Genomic DNA, 6,985 nt, shown 5'->3' with positions numbered 1-6,985 from the left:
TTTTAAAACAGTGCAGGCAAGGATTCCACTTTTATCACCCTTCTGTCACACACAAAATTGTATGCAAGGAAAGAAAACTTATTTGAGGGAACACAACCAGCCTACACTGGAACAAAAGCGCTTCTGCCAGGAACATACAGGTCTGCAGAGATGGGAACTAAAGTAAAGAAAAGGAACTCTGGCTACACACCGACACTCCAGCAAACAGAAATAACTGTTACTACATAAAATAGAAATATGAGATACAAATAATCCCGCTGGTCACATCTCCATCCAGGTATCTGATAACAAATAAGCTCCAAGGGAAGTCATACTTATATATAAAGCGAAACTGCTCACAGTTATATCTGTGAGCAGATCTAAATTGTGCACTAGTAATACCTTTCAAGTTTGAATACCTACATATTTGCTTGATTTTTCTGTTAAAAAAATATGTACCTGAATCCAGAAGACTATTCCCAAAATCACTTCATGTCTGATATCCTCTATCCCAGCTGAAGCCACAATCAGTCTTTCCAGTTACAGTGTTTCAACAACAAGTAAAATGGAGAGGAGCTATAATTTTTAGGATACTCTCCACAAGTTTCTGGGGTGATACTGTCACTGCCTCCCAGTGCTCTCTATCTTCCTTTAGCTTTTTCAAGCATTTTTCTTGTCCTTCAGATTGCCTGCTCTCTGTTTTTCTCGCTAATATTCTTACCATAGAGTCCTTGACACTTCAGAAGACTAAAGTAATGAAGAAAATTGCCCTGTATTCATAAGTAACTGCTCTCCCAGCAGCAGCACTCACTGTAAGTCCTGTTACTCAATTTGCAATATCCCACAAGCCCCAATACAGCACATTGTCTTTGCCAGCACTCAGCCAGTGCCATGGCCAGCTGCCAGCATGGCAACAGCTACAGTGTCTAACTCTGGAGAGTCTAGGCTGGCCAGAAAATTCATCATTAGTATAGCTGCAGTAATGAGTAATAGTAGAGAAGCCTCACAGGGAAGTCTAGTAGATGTGAGACTCTTCAAAAACAAAGAGGTCTCTAAAATGGAGAGCAGGTATTCAGAGCAGGTGTAAGAGCATCTAGAGAATAGACAGGAAAAAGAAGAATGTCTTAATTGTATTTAAAGGAATATATACTTTTCCATGTAGCAAAGTGAATCTGATTCTGTACAGCAATTAATATGAGCTTCAAATATGCACTTCTGGTTTTGGAATTCTGAAATGCAGTGGAAGAAAAAAATTCAAATATTTTCTACAAAAGTTGCCTTCCAGGGAATGACTGCTGACTGGAGACCTCACCATAAAGTTTTCTTTTACAGAAGAATGCAGTGCTGTTTTGAAGCCCTGTGCATTCACCCTGGGGAATCTGCAGAGCACTTTGTACTGTAAGAAAGATATCTTGCCATTAATGACTAATGACTGGTGGGTAATCCTGCAGCAGAGTCCCTTTATCTGACAGGGCTGCACACATGGATGACTTGCAGCACAATTATCCTACTGTGGTTGCTAGGTGGCAAATGTAGTGCCTAGAAAACATCTGATGCTGACAGCGACTGTAAACTGTTTTGTAGGAACAGCTTTGCCAGTGCATAAATTCTGCAATAAAGGATTTTCTAAACTAGAGCTATTGCAAACAAAAGCACCACAAAAATCAAATTTATACTGAACTTTTGACATATACAGCTTAACCCACATTTCTCAAGATAAAAATTTATAAAAAACAGAATTTTGTAAAAGCTGAGTCAACAAAACAGCTAGGTCACTAGAGGAAAGGTTGTTCAGATCCACCATTTACAGGCACTCATAACTCTGCCCTCCCTGGAGGGAGTTGGCACTGCTCAAATAAGCATCTTAGCTGGTGAAACAAGGATGTAAAATTTTACTTGCAAAATAGTCAAGCACCAATGCAGACTTGTGCACTGCTCACCATGCAGAGTTAACACCTTGAATTCCTTAGTCTTCAACCTCCCCCTTCCCTAAGGATTTGCGTATGTTGGTAGCTGGAGTACCAAGATTCACACCCTGAACTCTGTGATCCTTGCAGCTTTGTGGCCTTCTTCAGGAGACATGAGCCTCACACAGTGACCAGTGCACCCTCTACCACTGCCAACTTCCATTTCATACCTTCATCATTTCTGCTCCCTCTGTCTAAACTGGTCACAGAATGCTACCAATAATCAAAATGTAGCAAAAAGCACATTCTCTGACATTTAGGATTTGACACAGCTTAATGCAGTTACAGTAGCAGAATCAGCCCAAGTTATGTCCAGCTACAGATTTTCAGAGGGAGAGTACATGTAATCCTAACAACCAGATACAAAATCTTTACTAGACCCTTGAAACAATGGAAGTAAATGGAAGAGGGGAAAGTTACAGATAGGTTAAGTTGCAGGAATCTGAAGGAGAGCGAAGGTCTTTGAATAAACAGCATCAGAGCATCTTATGGCTCATAGTAGAGTGAGTAATTGCTAGTACTCAGGAAATTAATCTGAAGATCTTAATTGCAACTCAAACAATTACTCAAAATCAGACTACTGTAATATTCTTCCCTACTAGTAGATAAAATAGCTCCTTCATGTATTAAATATTGCCTATGTTAAATGTTCTGATTACTCTGATGCAATATTCCCATCCTCGGTTTCATAGGTTGTGTTTATTCCCAGAGGAATAAACAACAACATCAAGGCAAAATTTACCAGGAAACTTGCAGGAAAAAAAAAGATGACTGAAGTTACCAAGAGACTAGACGAAGCTGTCTGAATTGATTTGTCAATTTGGGCTTAGGTTTCCAGATTGCTTCCACCTTCCCTTTGTACATCACTCAACAGCCTATTTTGTCTCTAAATCACCCCTAGCTTCTCTCCTAACACCAGGCAGTTAGTCCTGAAGTGCAGTAGCAAATGTTTCATTCAATTTCTATTCTGGGTAGGTATCAGCCATGTAGTATTCTCTGATTCCCATAAGGGCTGACACTTCCAGTTTGAACTGTTTACCTTGATCCGTTTTCAGAAGTGCTCCTAAAATTCAATGCTAAATCAGGCAAATTGGCACAAATGTTGACATAACAAGGGATTTCTTTTTCTCTTTGCTGCAGAAGGGAAGGTTCAAACTAGGCTTCATCTGGAGAGATGTTTCACTGCAAGGCAATCTGTCACACTAAATGCAATGCACTGGGGGCCACTTTGATTTGTGTCACTGCTCTTACACTGTTTCAGGAAGCACCTGCTGTAAAAAGCAGAACTACTGTGATAAAGTCTAATAAGACTGTCAAGAAGTTACTAAACATTTCACTACTCAGTCTCAAAACAATCCTACTCCAATCTGAATGCCTACTTCTATATGCATGTAGCTCAAGTACACTGTGACGCATATGGACCAAATTCTACTCTATATGTTGAAAAGGTAGAAAAAGCCTGATGTAAACACATAAATTTGCAATCTAAATTTGGGTTTCCCTAGCTAATACATCCAGTACATGTCTTGAAGACCAGACAGGAAATGTGGCTCAAGTAGGGGATGCAGTAACAGGGAGAGGGCTAAAAATCTATTAGATGTTCAAAGCCACTTTTTGTTTATTGGATCAAAAGCACTTAAAATGGTAAACCTGAGAGAGAAAACTTCAGTTTCAGTGTAGAGGATGCAGTACTTACTGATCCATACCTCCAAATAGGCCAAAGTCTAACAAGATCCATACATAAACACTAAAGACTTCTTTACAATTGGGGGTTTTAATACCTGGAAGAAAGAAGTTACTTAATAAAATTTAGGGGCCCATAGTCCAGAGGCTTTTTCTGAACAAAAAACCCAAAAACCCCAAGCACATACATAATGGTTAGCAATGACTTTTTTTAAAGACATTTTTTAAATTTTGGTTCCTGCTCCTCTGGTCTACCTGCAGGCTATGAAGGTTGCTAAGCTCATGCTAATCTAATCTTCCATTTTTGCAGTCCTTCAGTTTCCTACTAAGAAACCAGCCAGAAGCTGATTGCAGACTGTTTGTCCTAAAAAAAGAGGCTGCTTTGCCAAAGGAAGAGCATATTCTGGGCCACATTACTGATGACAGAAGGAAATAAGAGCATTCTAGATTCATCCAGGCTAGGAAGAGGTTGCTACACACAGGAACACAAAATATGTGGGGTTTTATCCATGGATGAGAGAAGGAATGAAAATAAAAATGTTTGCCTCTGATTCCAGTCTTGCAACAGGGAATAGCTTTGTTGGAAATCTCTTCATGGCAAAGTCAAATTGAAAGAAAATGCTGAACCACTCTACCAAATGTTCTTTCCAAATGTATATCAAAGAATCTATTTTTCAGCATAACAGTGTTACCTATAGTGCCAAGCAAATGCTGTTCCTGCAAAGTGAAGTTTGTTACACTGCCAGATCTTTCAACTAGGGAACAGTCACCTCTCATGTCTGCCACACATTGGGCCTGCAGCCTAATTACAGAGCAACATTTGATTTTGCTAAAACCTGTATGGCGTCAAGTTTAATGTAACATGTTTTAAAATGGCTGTTGGATGCTAAGTAATAATCTGGAAGGATGGAACTGTCTGCACCCAGTTGCACGGAGTGAGCCTGAGATGGTGGCACACTCATCAGATGTCTTTCTGGCAGAGAGCTTTAGAAATAACTGCTGCACAAAGGAAATGCTTTGTACCTTGTTCATCAGTTTTCAGGTACAAAAACAGTCTCCAAAGCATGAGAGAAGGATGTTTCAACACAGCAAATTTATATTTTTGCATATTTTGAAGCAGTGGAAGTGAATAGGAGATAGCTGCAGCTATCTCCTAGTGCAGCAGCAGAATAAAGATTATACTTTTTATTGTCAATATGACATATAGCACTGTTTTCACCTTTTATCATCTATGGAGTTACATATAAAAGCTGTCTTGTCAGGACAGAAGGCAAGGCATTCAAGCAGAAACACCTCTTGTCCCAGCTTACATTCTATGCCAAAAAAGGGCTACAGCCTTCAGAATCCTAAATTAAAGCTTATGCTCAAATGGGTTTTGAACAATCCATTTTCCCTGGCCTGGATTCACAGTCCTTCATTATGAAGTAGCACTTACAGCACTAATCAGCATTAGAGAATGCATCATTCAATTATGTTGTCATACAAAAACTATCTTTTGAGGCTTTTCTTTTAAAGAGGTAAGGTGGGCATTCCTAGCAATAATGCAGAAGTGGATTGATTCTACTATTCAGATACACAGTGAGTCTATTCTCACACTAATCTTAAAAAGGCTTTTACACTTCATGAATCATACCCATAATTACAAATAGCTGAGTACAAAACCCAACAGATGCTTTCTTAAGCAGAAGGCTAAGGGAAACTGGTAGGGTTCCACAGCAGAAGAATGCAAGAAAAGCTTCAGTGATGTGTACAGCATGCCCTGGTAGAGGAAGCAAATACTGGTTTAGTATTACCCTGAGGTTTTGCAAAATTTAAAAAAAAATTAAACTTTGACCTGTCCAAACTCCTCATACACTTTCATCCCTTTTCATGCACAGAACTGGATTAATAATTTCTCATGCCTTTCTTTCAGATTAAATAAGAAAAGATGAAACCTGCTCAAGTTGCTGGAGAGGGTCAGCCTGGTCCCATCTTCTCTGTATATGTGGTCTTGAGTAACCTGTAAGTAAAGGTGCAAATTGTCACTCAGACCTTCTCAAAGAGAGACAGCAGCACTTTGTCCTCTTTAACAATCCCCCCACATACCTGCAAAACAGCTATTTCTAAGGAACAGTTAAAACACACTCAAGAAAACAGTTCTGTGTGGTCTCTTTCCCTGATAAACTTTCTAGAGTGCAAAATGGTTACTGAACACATTTTGCACCAAAGAGTGCTACAAAACAACAGAAAATAGAACAGATATTAGGGGTGTAATGTGTGTCTGTTGCATATTCACTGTCTTTCCAAGTGCAAATGGAGGAAGCACATGGTTTATTTTACTAGCCACCGTTTCAGAAGTAACACAACATATGCCCCTAATTAAAGGAACAAATATTGGCAGTAACTGTTCAAAAATTAAGAGTAATAAATACACAAAGAATATACTTAGAGGGCACAGGATGTAACTGACAGAAGGAAACTCCAAAAATAAGTACATTTAAATTAGCCACATTAGCAGACAAGAAGTGTGTGATGTGAATTTGCAACAATGGAAACAATTTATTTCTAACAAAACAAAATACAGGCAAATCATAATCTAGTCGTTAATTTCTGTGACAGTGGTACAGCCCCTAAAGAGAAACCAAAGAATCTCTATAATTAGTAACACTTAAAATCAACACTGTTGGAAACTATGCTGGGGTCAGAGTAGCTACAGCAGAGAGCTCGATGATGTGACAATGGCAACTACAACTGACCCGAGAATTCTTCTGTGGATAATTCCCAGTGAATTCCATAAGCACATGTAATGGTTTAAAATGCTGAGTGTTTGTGATATGAAAATATCAAAGCAGGAGAGTATGCTTTAAATGATAGTATAAATTCAGAAAATTGTCAAATCTGTTTATGTAACTTATGAATATTGAGGAAGAAATCTTACTGATAAACTTGTAATTCTTTTTCAAGGAAGAGAAAACTATCTCCTGTACCAGCATGTTGCATGTTCACAGATGTACATTACTTGTGCACAGCTAAGGAGCAACAGTAAATAAATGAGAGAAAACTCTCATTTTTTCCTCCTTAGCACAGCTGAAAAACATATCACTCAATGGCTTTAACTGAGAATGTCAGTATGTTTCAGCAGCTCCTAGTGAAGAATCAAGTGGGTTCTTTGCTCCCCATGTGTGGATCTGAGATCATTATATCTTTGTCCCTGCTATAAGCCTTAGGCATTAACTGGGACTGGGTGAATGTGGAAAAGTAAGAGAAGCTTTTGAGCAATTTTGAAGGATTAACAACCCTGTACTTTCTTCACAGCAGACTAGAAATTTCCCATCCAAGCCTGCACAGTGCAAGCAGCCCGTTTACAAAGATAAGAA

Source organism: Lichenostomus cassidix, chromosome 14 (genome assembly GCF_008360975.1).
Source record: "Lichenostomus cassidix isolate B80296 chromosome 14, HeHo_3.0, whole genome shotgun sequence".
NCBI lineage: Eukaryota > Metazoa > Chordata > Aves > Passeriformes > Meliphagidae > Lichenostomus > Lichenostomus cassidix.
The sequence above is the reverse complement of the archived record's forward strand: the minus strand, read 5'-3'. Positions refer to the sequence as shown.